Below are 14,357 nucleotides of genomic sequence, written 5' to 3' on the forward strand. Positions count from 1 at the left end.
CCAACTGGCCAGACCTACACGCTATGTCACAGTTGCGCACGAGCAGGACCACGCGTCACAGTTGCGCACGAGCAGGACCACGCGTCACAGGTGCGCAAGCGCAGGACCGCGCGTCACAGCTGCGCATGTGCGGAGCGAAGATAGGACTGAAATCGCCGAGTTAGGACGTAGTCCTGGACAGATCTCACTCAACCTGCGCAGAGGAAAGACACTTCCCCCGCATAGAGGAGCCAACCCGAGGCGCTTAAAGATATCTCAGCATGTGCGGTGTGTTGTCCTCAGCGCATGCGCAGTTAGTCTAAGGGCTCTTTACCCCGCGCAGTGGGAAGTGCTTTCTATCACCAGCGCATGCGCAGTTGTTCATCCACGGCCCTCTTTTAACCCGACCACAGCAGGGCCCACAGGACCCACATGAAACCCCAGGTGAGGTCAAGAGGCACAAAGATTGTCTGGTGCTGGGAGGGTCTCGAGCCTGCAGCTGTCCGGGATTCATACGTTGTTGTTGTCTGCATCGATCGATGATTATTTGTATCAAAAATGCTCATTGACCCTCATTGGTCATCCATTCCTATGTGACCCTTGAGTATATCCATTCGTGTCCCTTCCCTATGTATATAGAGATAACTCTAATCACTAGTATATGCAGTAGACCTTTGTACTCTCTACCATTCCTATGTGACTCTTAGTGTATATCCGTTCGTATCCCTTCCCTATGTATATAGAGATAACTCTAATCACTAGTATATGCAGTAGACCTTTGTACTCTCTACCATTCCTATGTAACTCTTAGAGTATATCCATTCGTATCCCTTCCCTTTGTATATAGAGATAACTCTAATCACTAGTATATGCAGCAGACCTTTGTACTCTCTCCCATTCCTATGTGACTCTTAGAGTATATCCATCAGTATCCCTTCCCTATGTATATAGAGATAACTCTAATCACTAGTATATGCAGTAGACCGTTGTACTCTCTACCATTCCTATGTCTCTTAGAGTATATCCATCCGTATCCCTTCCCTATGTATATAGAGATAACTCTAATCACTAGTATATGCAGCAGACCTTTGTACTCTCTACCATTCCTATGTAACTCTTAGAGTATATCCATTCGTATCCCTTCCCTTTGTATATAGAGATAACTCTAATCACTAGTATATGCAGCAGACCTTTGTACTCTCTCCCATTCCTATGTGACTCTTAGAGTATATCCATCCGTATCCCTTCCCTATGTATATAGAGATAACTCTAATCACTAGTATATGCAGTAGACCGTTGTACTCTCTACCATTCCTATGTCTCTTAGAGTATATCCATCCGTATCCCTTCCCTATGTATATAGAGATAACTCTAATCACTAGTATATGCAGTAGACCTTTGTACTCTCTTCCATTCCTATGTGACTCTTAGAGTATATCCATTCGTATCCCTTCCCTATGTATATAGAGATAACTCTAATCACTAGTATATGCAGTAGACCTTTGTACTCTCTACCAATCCTATGTGACTCTTAGAGTATATCCATTTGTATCCCTTCCCTATGTATATAGAGATAACTCTAATCACTAGTATATGCAGTAGACCTTTGTGCTCTCTTCCATTCCTACGTGACTCTTAGAGTATATCCATCCGTATCCCTTCCCTATGTATATAGAGATAACTCTAAACACTAGTATATGCAGTAGACCTGTTATATGTGACTCTTAGAGTATATCCATTCGTATCCCTTCCCTATGTATATAGAGATAACTCTAATTACTAGTATATGCAGTAGATGTTTGTACTCTCTTCTATTCCTATGTGACTCTTACATTATATCCATTCGTATCCCTTCCCTATGTATATAGAGATAACTCTAATCACTAGTTTATGCAGTAGACCGTTGTGCTCTATTCCATTTCTATGTGACTCTTAGGGTATATCCATGTCTATCCCTTCCCCATGTATACAGAGATAACTCCAATCACTAGTAAATGCAGGAGACCTTTTTACTATCTTAGAGTATATCCACGTGTATCGCCTCCTTGTGTGACTTTACATCTTGTACATTTGCAATTTTTTCCGTGTGTATCCTTTTGTAACGCATGTAATCCTAAGTCCTTATGTTTCTCAACTGGTGCTTATGTAAAGCGCTCTGACACCTTTGGGTAAAGTTCGCGCTATAGAAAATCGCATAAATAAATTGGTGGAGTTGGGTCACTCTTTTTTTCCCGCTGGGTCTGGGTACCTTAAGGTCTGTACTGCACAGCAGCTATACTGGGTCTCCTTGTGTCTGCTGAGTTGGGTCACTCTTTTGAAGGCCTCAGCAAACGTTGACATTTTTTCAGCCTGAAAACTGAGTGTGATGAGAAGATCGACTCGAATTCCGTTTTTGGCTTTCACCAGAGTAAAGGGGGGCAGCCCCGTCAATTGAAAGTGAAAGATCACACTCACAGTCAGCACATACACGCACGCACACATACAGAGACACCCTACTCCCCCGTCGCACACAGAGACACACACACGAGCACACCTACACGCACGCACACATACAGAGACACCCCCCTGTATGTGTGCACATAGACACATACACAGAGACACACACATGAGCGCACATACACGCATGTACACATATAGAACCCCCCCCCCCACCGTCGCACACATACACACACGCGCGCACACATACACGAGCTTACCGACACCCCCCTGCCGCCCCCCCTACAAGTAAGGCCCACTTACCGGCACTCCGGACATCTGCAGCCTACGCGGGGCTCTCCCTCGGGCATAGGAGCCCTGCGTCACCACTGCTCCTCCAGGCACGCTTTCACCAGGCACACACACACCACCAGCCGTCAGAGCACACTTTCACCAGGCACACACACACACCACCAGCCGTCGGTGCACGCTTTCACCAGGCACACTCACACCACCAGCCGTCAGTGCATGCTTTCACCAGGCACACACACACCACCAGCCGTCAGTGCACACTTCCACCAGGCCCACACACACCACCAGCCATCAGTGCACGCTTCCACCAGGAACACACACCACCTGCCGTCAGTGCAGGTATCAGAGCGCTTTAAATCAGCATGCTTATAACAAGCAAGACTAGCACTCTATATTACTGCCAACTTTGCTTAGCATAAGCAACAGTTAACCATTCACAAACAATGTTTATATACCAATTGCAAATTAAAAAAAAAAATTAATGCAAAGCATTGTCATTTACAATGCCAGTAACTCTAACTTTAATGCTGCGAGACCTATTGCATTGTAAATGCTTGTTCTAACTGCAATTAACCTTTAAATAAGTATTTGCTGTATATGTACGTTTCTTTTTCATGTTAGTTCTGAGTCAAGTAAACAGCAGCCCAGTGCTGCTGCTGCCGAGGGGCCCGCATGTAAAGACCTGGAGGGCTGGGGCTGCCCTTCCAGATGCTCACACCCTGCACAGCTCAAGAAGCTGCCATGGCTTAACAAGAGAAACAGGAAGAATCAGAGAAACTGACACAGGTCAGACCCACGGTACCAGAGAGTACTAACTGAGAACTTGATTGTTTGCACAGTCTCTTTAAGCCAGAGTATTTTGAATGATTGAATGTATCGCTTTTAAAATTACTCTGGATGCTTCTAAGACAATCACATTTTAAATTTAAAGCTTTTTGAAACAAATGTTTTTTAAACTGAAATTGCATTGAATGCTTACTCACTGTGGGTAAGCCTGACTTACGTCGAACAGTAGAACGGGAGCTGGGCTGGGCAGGACCAGTGACCACAGCTGGAGGACTCGCCCTCGTGGGGAGCGAGGGACAGGTCAGCGCTCTAGTAGTTAAGCATAAGCCTACTTATGGTGCCCACAGCATGGACGCGCAGCGGCACGCTGCTGGCGCGCCTAAGGCTAGCCCGCCTGTTTACGGACACGGTCGAGGGCGAGGAACCATGCCGGATTCGTCCCAGAAAACGGTAAGCTCATCACATATGATAGAGCATTATTACTCTCATTGAGATACTCGGGTAGAGCCCATTGTGAGATGATTCTAGCGCCAACAAGCTTGATAGGGTGGAAGATGTCATGCTCTATCTGCCGGACTAAGTTTAACTCAGGCATGGTGATGGATGTGGTGGTTATGGACGTGGTGATGGTGGTGGACATGGTGGCGGTGGATGTGGTGGACATGGTGGTAGTGGACGTGGTGGTGGTAGGTGTGGTGGTGGTGGGCGTGGTAGTGGTGGACGTGTTTTGTACACAAATACAGTGCCATTTAATACAATAAAAAATGTGTCAATTCACATGAAGAATAATGACAACCTGTATTTTATTATTCTTCATGTGAATTGACACGTTTTTAATTGTATTAAATGGCACTGTATTTGTGTACAAAAGTATTGTTTTATATCGAATAAATTGTACAATTTTCTTAATATTTTCTCAAAATTGTTTTGATCTTATTTTTCTATTTTTGTGTTTTATTAGAAATGTGGTTATGGCATTAATGGGTCTGTGAGTTATGAGTGGTCGCATTTTGAATTCCTTTTCATTTTTGGAAAAATAGGGACTTGTTTTTATTACTAGTCTCGTAAATACAACACATATTGCATTACAAATGCTATAGGTGTCACATTTGCGAAAGTTATAACTATTGGCATTGTAAATGACAAAGCTATTAATTTTGCTATTTTCAAAACCAACACATAAATAAAAAAATTGTCATTTACAATACCAATAGCTCAAACTTTCCTAATGCGAGACCTATTGCATTGCAAATGCTTGTTTAAGTATTTGACACAATATTGAATTTATAACCTTTGTTTTTTATGGTCATGAGTCACCAGAATACTAAAAACGTGTCTTTTATTTTCAGGGTCAATTAAGTAATGGTCACCAGCTTGGAAGCTCTGTTCATTCTTCAGTATTTGTCATTGATCTCCACTTGTGGCTGGTTTGGGTCTGCCCCTGCATCGTTCCCGATAACTCGCACAGGTAAGGAGCTTGTAGCAGCAACATGATAACCCCATACTCGTCTGTAAGAAGTGCGCTCTGAGGCAGGAATCCGATCATTTTTGTGAAACAAGGAAGGGCCAATATCTGCTATGTATATTTGTAAAAATAAAACAGTCAAATCACAGTATACTGTTCCAGAGGTTCGTCCCAGAGACATTTTCTGTAACTGAATGCAGACACCCTAGAAAGCATGTGCTTTTAAGACAAGTTGTGTTTACTCACCTGAAGGTGACATGTTTCATCATTGGGCTATACTCCTCACCAGGCCGGTGCTACAATGCCTGGTAGGCACCACTAGAAGGCACTCTGTCGGAGATCTTTTAATAAGTAAGTTGGATGAGCATAGTAGGACAGAGGATGTTGTGTCATAAGATGTGAGATTGGTGAAGTCTGAATATAAGATCAACTATCGACCAGTTGCCGCAATATACTTAATGTGATCTTCCTGGTCCGTGTTGAGATTAAAAACAGTGGCAGAGAAATTGAGGAACTAAGGGCGCCTATCACTGTGTGAAAGTGTTGATCACCTATGGACCTGCGGGTAAGCTGGGGTCTATACTTCAGGTCAACTTTGTTCATGCCTTGTGTAGTCATGGAGCAATCTGTTGGCATTTCATCAGGACCAAATATGGGAAAATGGGTAAATGGGACCTAATCTTCTCCACAGCGTGAGGAGCTCTGTAACTCAAAGCCCTGCACCATGCATAGGTGATAAGGTGCCTAGTAACATCTTACTACCACAGGTGAGCACTCTCTAACAGAGTGCACTAGATACGGTAACCCTCCTAAAATTCAGGACAAACTGATTTATTCAATAACTTGGACGCCGCATCAGGGGGCAACTGGTTTGAAAAGCACATGCTTCCTAGAGTGTTCAGTTAGAGATAATGTCTGTGGGACTGAACCTCCAGAACAGTATACTGTGGGTTGATTTATACAAAGAATGTGTATACTGGACTGTCATATTCCTCGTCATCTCTTATGATATGTAAAATAAAACACAACACACCTGGAGGCCAACAAATCTATTATACATTTAATGCAAAAATAGCAAAAGGCCAAGCAAACTAACAAGTGACAATTGTCTTTGCAATGGACAAGAGCATCCACCCTAAAGCAAGTTGGAGTATATAATGCTAATGCTACACAATGTATTTTTATACACTTTTCTCCTAATTCAAGTCAATAAAACATGAACACGTGATAGAAACAGTTACTAAAACAATACTAATGAGTAGGAGGCAGGATCTTCTCTCGAGAGGAATGTGAGGAGTCCGTGAGGTGCAGATAAAAAATACACAGACAAGCTGCAGAATTCACTGTTTCTGGAAATAACACTTCTGTTTGTCAATATTCAATTTACGACAAGGTGCAGGAAAGTGTGGAGATGGACATCACTAAATAAAACGGTTCTGGGCCTAATAGAATCATGTAACTTTGCAGGCATATGAAGGCGAACAGTCGCATCAAATTAATATAAGAACATTGTAATTTGGTAATGTAATATATTAATGCACGTGCGGCATTCATGTGTAACCAATTATCGGTGTTAAAGAAACCAGTATATCCAGTTATGCTTTCTCAATTCCTTCTTTCAAGAGGCCACCACTGCTGCCATCCAGCTGTATTCAGCAGTGCCACCTGTGACCTGGAATCCTGCATTTAATCAATACCAAAGGTCATCAATGCTTCTAGCCAACTCCGGTCACTGGTGCCACTCGCACCCCACCACCCTTGGGCCTGTTATTCTTTTAGCCAGCTCCAGTCAGTAGTGGCCCCTTGGACCTGTATGTAAGCCTACTAGCCAGCTCCTGTTAGTACTGGTCCCTGGGACCTGTTATCATCCTAGCCAACTTGAGTCATTAGTAGCACCTTGGGACTAGTGATCATACTAACCAGCTTCAGTCAGTATTGGCTCCCTGAGACCTAGTATCCTGCTAAGTAACTCCAGTCAGTAGTGACCCCTGTACCTTACATCCTGCTAATCTACAAAACCAGAGGTCAACTCTACTGCCAACCAGTTCCAGTCAATATTGACATGCATTGTTAGCCTGCTTGTCATGAATACCAGAGGCCAGCTTTGTTGCTAACCAGCTCCAGTCACCATCGGCCCGTCACATATTATCCTCAATAGGATCAATGCCCAAGGCCTGTGCAGCTGCTAACCAGCTCTAGTCAGCAGTGGCTTCCCGGACCTGTTATTCTGCATATAATCAGCATGTCTTCAGACCTAAATACACTCACCCCACATCCTTACTGTATAATAGCAATTATTTACTTACATCATACAGTAGGTACCGCACTATATCACACGATCCCAAAAACAAAGAAAATAAAAAACGCCTAAGCCTTCAGTACTCCACCTTGTCAAAAATGACCAAATCACACCAAGCACTATAGCCTGCCACATCACATGGCACACTCAGCCACAACATGACGATACCACAGCAGGGATTTGGGGCCATTAATCCTCTGTTCTAGGCATGTATGCTGTAGATGCAATGCTTTGCATACTCCTGCCATCTTGTGTTGGGTCCGGATGTTTGCAAGTTGTTTATCTTTGAAGAAGTCTTTCCAGTCACGAGGTAAGGTGACCATCTTTCGGTGATAGTGCACATGGGCATTGACTCCATTGTTAGATTGTTTTTTACCCCAAACGGGTTCGGGTGCATATTGCTGCACTCTGAAACCGCTCTTCGGGTTCCCCTCAGTGCGCAGTCCACTCTACCCTCAACTGTATTGTTTCAGTACACATTTCCCTGTTCTCCTCGTTTCAAATAGTTTGGAAAACTCTCCATTTTTGATAGAAAACCTTGTGGGCAACCGTCGGGCCTTGCTGCGTAGGGCCAGCCATCTGCAAATGGAACGGACTCCATTCTATTTCTGTCCTGAGTGCCACACCAGGTACCCTCCACCGACGTACATCAAGTTTGTAACTTGTTCCTCTCTCCGGAGCACAAGAAGGAAGACTGCGACCCTTGTAAGTCGTTTTGGTCCAAGAGAACTCTACCCGATCATCAGGCTCGATGACAAGAGAGGCAGCATCAAAGCGTTCAGCATGAGAAGAAGTTCATCTCGATGCCAGAGCACAATCGCTGGGGCATGCTGGGGCAGTCATGTGATTGCAATTCTACGTCATGCCAGTACCATAGGCGACTGACAAAATGTATAGGTTATCTTGCGCCCTTCTGACATCTAAACAGGCCTAATAAACAGCATTTGGGTGTCAGCTCAATACTTAGTTTTGTGGCATGCACCATTTCTTCGACAGCTTGTTGCTAGAAGGAGTGTATTGCATCGCAGGACCATGGTTAATGTACGAAATCAGCCCCCACAATGTTGCAGCGCAAGCATATATCTGGCCAAGACCCGACCATTCGATGAAGGTCTTGCGCCGTTTAGTAGATTCTTCGCAGAAAATTATAATGTATCAGTCGAAAATGGGCATTACTAGAAACCATGCGTATTAGTTCACAGGCCTGCTGCCAGTCTTGATCTTCCATTGGAATGTCAAAGTCTAAATCCCAGGCCTCTCGGGCCCGTGTGTAGTGCCTACTGTATCTGATCGCATTGTTCTGTAAAGATGCATAATTAGGTGTCTACACGCACCATAGGTTAGCAGTATCTCAAGGGTTGGAGTATGCGCAGAGCTGTCGGACAGCATGGCCAGTTGTGCTTGGTTGTGTCTGCCAAGCACGCATGTTGTAAAAATTGCCCCTGGCTTAGACCAAACTCTTTGCGGGCATGTTTAAAGGGGATAAGTCTCATCTGGGTGCAATTCACCTTATTGCTCGCATCCCCCTCACTCCATGCCTTGAAGGACATACTGAGTGCCATCTGCCTGATTGGTTTTAATATCTAGATTAGGAGCTCCCTATGGAATGGTGCGCGCTTAAGTACTCTCACTACAAACCAATGCCATACTCTGGCCGTTTGTCGCACAATATATGGATTATCTCTTGGTGTTCCCGATTCTTCCATTAACAGCTCCGGAAGACAACCAGCATCCACCATTCCCGCCGAGAGCCGAATTTCCCAACTAGGGACTGTGTTGAGCCATCGAGCTGCGTGTTGAAAATGAACGGCATAATATTAGGGGTCCAAATCCCCCGCTGCATACGTCCTGGTCAGTGTGGCCAAAGCCACTCTGCTATGTGTAATGGCCTTGTTGAAAGATTTAACAAGACAATGAAGGGCATGATCGGTGGACTTCCTGAAAAACTCAAAAGAAGAAGGGATATCTTACTTCCCTGCTTGCTTTTTGCCTATTGGGAAGGGCCACAGAAAGGAGTAGGGTCCTCCTTATCTTAACTTCTGTTTGGGTTTCCTGTCGGTACCACTGTGCCTTGTGAAAGAGGGATTGGAGAAACCTCTTGTTGAACCATAGCAGATATAGTGGACTATGTGTTTGGCTTTTGCTCCAGGATGTATGAGTACGTGGAAATAGCAAGCAAAAACGTCGAGGCCAGCCTAGCTCCAGAAGCTCTGGTAATGCCAAAAGGCTGCTATGGTTGAGTTCCAGCCAGGGCAGATGGTGTGGGTTTTGGGGCCTGTGACTCCTAGGGCTCTGCAAGGTAAGTGGAGTGGACCCTACCCTATCCTAGAAAGAAAACTGGTGGTCACCTACCTGGTAGACCCTGGCTCAGACAGGAACCATAAGAGGGTCGTCCATCTTAACCGCCTTACACCCTACTATGACATGGCAGATGTGACCATGCTCATGGTTACAGATGAGGATCGGGAAGCAAAGAGTGAACCTGCCCCTGACCTGTCCAGCAATCAAAAGATGGGTCAGTGGAAGGTGTGGTCTTGTCAGACACCCTACCTGCCCATCAGGAGACTGATTGCAGGCAAGTCCTAAATCAGTTTGCTGAGCTCTTCTTTTTGACCTGTCGCCAGACTAGCTGGTGTATCCATGCTGTAGACGCTGATGAAAGGCTACCTTTCGAGAATAAAACATACAGGCCGACCGAACATGTGAAAGAGAGCATCAAAGCTGAAATAAGCATGATGCTGGAATTGGGAGTTCTAACGCCTTCTGAGAGCCCCTGGACCTGCCCAGTTGTCTTAATCCCCAAGCCTCATAGCCAGGATGGTAAGAAAGAAATGAGGTTTTGTGTGGACTATTGGGGCGTGAATGCTGTGATCAAAACTGATGCATGCCAAATTCCATGGGCAGATTAACTTATTGACAGGTTGGGAGCAGCCAAGTATCTGAGTATGTTTGATCTCACATCAGAGTACTGGCATATAGGTCTGACGACTCCAGGAGCAAAATAAATATCTGCATTTTCAACCCCAGATGGGTATTATCAGTTCACTGTAATGCCCTTTGGTTTGAAAAATGCATCTGCCACTTTTCAAAGGTTGGTGAACTAAGCCCTTGCTGGGTTGGAATCCTTGAATGCAGCATTTCTACACACTATTGCTGACTTTAGCTCCACCTGCAGGATCACCTGAACCACCTTAGGAAAGTACTGTGGGCTCTGAGAAGTGCAGGCCTCATTATCAAGGCATTCAAGTGTCAGATAGGGCAGGGAAAGGTTGCATACTTGGGTCACCTTGTTAGTGGAGGCCAGGTTCAACCCTTACACCCCAAGATCTAGACGATTCTGGACTGGGTGGCTCCAACTACCCAGACTCAAGTGAGAGCCTTCCTTGGCTTCCCTGGTACTGTAGGAGGTTTGTGAGGGATTATGGCACCATTGTGGCACCCCTCACAGACTGACTTCCAAAAGAATGCCACAAATAGTGAACTGGACTGTGAGCTGTCTAATAAAGACATATAAAGCGTGCGCACACCACAAGGTTTCATGGTGCTGCGGACAAGGGAGTCCTGCCGCTAAGTATTTCATTCATAAGCCTGGCGGAAAAACCAGGTCTTTAATAGTTTCCAAAATTGAGGATATGATATCATCGATCTAATGTCCCGAGGGAGAGAATTCCAAAATTGAGGGGCCAGGACCGTAAATCTTATTCCCCGCGATTTCTAGCGTTTAAAGGACGGAGTAGCTAGGGGATTCAAATGGGAAGACCTAAGATCCTGAAAGTGGATATATTTCTGGACCCGAGTAGATACAGACAATGGGCAGTTGCCATGGAGCGCTTTAAAGAGGAGGCATCCCAAATGCACTGCGTTCGACTACCAGAAGCCAATGTAACTTTTTCATAAGAGGGGTGACATACTGCATTCTTGCCTGGCGATATATTACTCTAGCAGCCTGGTTTGGCACTAGTTGCAGTCTTTTCGATTGATATGCCGGAATGCCAAAGTAAAGAGTTAGTGTAGTCAATGTGAGAGACGACAAAGGCTAAAGCAAACTTGGGTAAGAGCTTCAGTAGTGGAAAAACTGTTGCTCTCCAGTAATGGGGTAACTTTCATAGATTCACATGCTTGAATCATTCCCCGTCATCGAAGTGAGATCCCCACGGTACATAGAATAGCAGTATAGCAACAGCATAGCTAAAGCACAGCTAAAAGAGCAATAGGAAGTATTGTAACATGGACGTTAATAGGAAAAAAACGTGTCACTTTACTAACTTGTCCAAGTCCTTAGATATGGTACAAACTCCAGCCAATCAGGCGACCGCACCCTCTGGAACCTTCTCCTCAGAGGCTCAGGCTCTCAGATGTTCTACCGCACGTCGTGTGAAGGGAGTCTCCCTGAGCGCTGCTCAGTCCCTCTACCTTTTCTCTTCAGAAACCCGTCTTCACTGCTTTGTCTACTAGAAAGAGGTCACTCATCAGACACTGTGAGTCTTGTGGGAAACTCCGGCTTTATTCCAAAGACCCCCACAAAAAATGTATCTACTGCCTCCACCCTGAACATCAGGTGAGAGATTGTAAAATCTGCTGGACTTTTCTTCAAAAGACTTTAAGAGACAGAGAGGGAAGTCTACTTCTGTGGTTACAGAAACTCAAGACCACGGATAATCCCTTATCAGATGTTGAGAGTGATTCCTCTCTCAGGACTGTCATCTCTAAGAAGGGGCTAGTGAGTGGGGGTTTGGTATCTGCTAATCAATCAATTAATCAAAGACATTTATATCGCGCACTACTCACCCGGAGGGTCTCAAGGCGCTTGGGGAGGGGTGGTCCGCTACTGCTCGAACAGCCAGGTCTTGAGCAGCTTCCTGAAGGCGAGGTGGTCTTGGGTCAGGCGGAGGGGGGTCGGGAGGGAGTTCCAGGTCTTGGCGGCCAGGTAGGAGAAGGACCTTCCTCCTGTTGTGGCTCTTCGGATGCGGGGGACGGCGGCCAGGGCGTGGCTGGTCGATCGGAGCTGGCGTGTGGGAGTGTAGAAGTTGATGCGGTTGTTGAGGTATCTCGGGCCACTCGGCTACGTCTTGCATCCCTTCGTGAAGGTTGGTTGTGGCGGTGGTGGGGTCGTTGGTGAGGGAGAGGATCAGCTGGGTGTCGTCGGCGTAGGAGATGATGTTGAGGTTGTGTTGGCGTGCGATGGCCGCACGGGGGCTCATGTAGATATTGAAGAGGGTGGGGCTGAGCGAGGAGCCCTGAGGAACGCCGCAGATGACTTCGGTGGCCTCTGACCTGAACGGGGGTAGGCGGACTCTCTGTGTCCTTCCGGCGAGGAAGGAGATGATCCATTCTAGTGCCTTCTCCTGGATTCCGACGTTGCTGAGGCGCTGCACTAGGGTGCGGTGGCAGACAGTGTTGAATGCTGCGGAGAGGTCTAGGAGGATGAGGGCCGCTGTTTCTCCGTTGTCGAGCAGGGCTCGGATGTCATCGGTGGCAGCGATGAGGGCGGTCTCGGTGCTGTGGTTGGCGCTGAAGCCCGACTGTGAGGGGTCGAGGGATCCATTTGTCTCGAGGAAGGCGGACAGTTGCTTGTTGACGGTCTTCTCGATGACTTTGGCTGGAAACGGGAGGAGCGAGATTGGGCGGTAGTTTTTGAGTTCGGTGGGGTCCGCTGTTGGTTTCTTTAGTAGAGCGCTGAGTTCGGCGTGCTTCCAGCTCTCAGGGAAGGTGGTGGTGTCGAAGGAGGTGTTGATGATGTCCCGCAGGTGGGGTGCGATGACGGCGTCGGCCTTGTTGAAGACGTGGTGAGGGCAGGGGTCGGTGGGGGATACGGAGTGGATGGAGTTCATCGTGCGGATGGTGTCTTCGGTGCTGATCGGGGTCCAGGCGCTGAGGGTGGTGGTGGGGGGCGTTGGTGCGGTCGTGGGGAGCGTTGTTTGTGTGCTGAAGCTGTTGTGTATGTCAGCGATCTTGTTGTGGAAGTAGGAGGCGAGGGAGTTGCAGAGGTCCTACGATGGTGTGATGTCGTTGTTTCCGGCGTTGGGGTTGGAGAGCTCTTTCACGATGTTGAAGAGTTCCTTGCTGTTGTGTGCGTTGTTGTCCAGCCGCTCCTTGAATGCTGTTTTCTTGGTGGCGTGGATCAGTTGATGGTGCTTTCGGGTGGCGAGCTTGAGGGTGGTCATGTTGTCCGGCGTTGGGTCTCTTCTCCAGGCTCTCTCGAGGGCTCGGCAGATCTTCTTGGAGCTCTTGAGTTCGTCGGTGAACCATGGGGCCTTCTTGCTGCCGGGTCTGCTGGGCGGAGTCCTCAGTGGGGCGAGGTCGTCTGCGCAGATGCTGATCCACTTCGTTAGGTTGTCGGCGGCCTGGCTGGGGTTCGCTGAGCTGGCGGGAGGATGCTGGCTCAGGGATGCGGCGAGTTGGTCGGCCGTGATCTTGTTCCAGCTTCTTCGTGCAACCTGTTGCTGGTGGTGGTGGATCGTGGTTCTTCTGAAGCTGAAGTGCTCGCAGCTGTGGTCCGTCCAGTGGAGTCCGGTGGCGTGGCTGATGGCGATATCCTTGCTGGATGAGAAGACGGCGTCGAGTGTGTGTCCGGCGTAGTGGGTGGGGGTGGTCACCAGCTGCTTGAGTCCGAGGTTGTCGAGGTTGTCGAGCAGGGTGGTGGTGTTGCGGTCGTTGTTGTTCTCCAGGTGGAAGTTGAGGTCCCCGAGGAGGATGTAGTCAGCGGAGGGGAGGGCGTGCGGGCTGATGAAGTCAGCTATGTCTTCGCTGAATTGTGTGCATGGTCCCGGGGGTCTGTAGATGAGGGTGCCTCTGAGGGTGGTCTTGGGGTCGGTGTGGATCTGGAAGTGCAGGTGTTCGGCGGTTGTCAGGGTGTCGTCGGTGTTGGTCGTGATGCGGATGGTGTTCCTGTGGATGATGGCGATACCTCCTCCCGTCTGGTTGGCGCGGTCTCTCCGGGTGATCTTGTAGCCCTCCGGGATGGCGATGGCGATGTCGGGCGCTGAGGAGGCGTTCATCCAGGTTTCCGTGAGGAAGGCAACGTCTGGCGATGTGGTGTCGAGGAGGTTCCAGAGTTCGATGGCGTTTCTGTGGACGGAGCGGTTGTTGAGCAGGATGCAC

General features: G+C 47.4%; 1 protein-coding gene across 1 annotated transcript in view; it reads left to right on the forward strand.

Annotated features, from left to right (window-relative positions):
* The first annotated feature begins 358 nt into the window (after window positions 1–358).
* LOC147737648 (uncharacterized) overlaps window positions 359–14,357 on the forward strand; it is a 50,113-nt gene continuing 36,114 nt past the window's right edge. The window contains exons 1-3 of the mRNA XM_086939585.1: window positions 359–423; window positions 3,328–3,492; window positions 4,842–4,960. The gene's annotated coding sequence lies outside the window, so the exon portion shown is untranslated. The remainder of the gene's footprint in view (window positions 424–3,327; window positions 3,493–4,841; window positions 4,961–14,357) is intronic.

The sequence above is a fragment of the Lissotriton vulgaris genome, chromosome 1_1, assembly GCF_964263255.1.
Source record: "Lissotriton vulgaris chromosome 1_1, aLisVul1.2, whole genome shotgun sequence".
Taxonomy (NCBI): Eukaryota; Metazoa; Chordata; class Amphibia; order Caudata; family Salamandridae; genus Lissotriton; species Lissotriton vulgaris.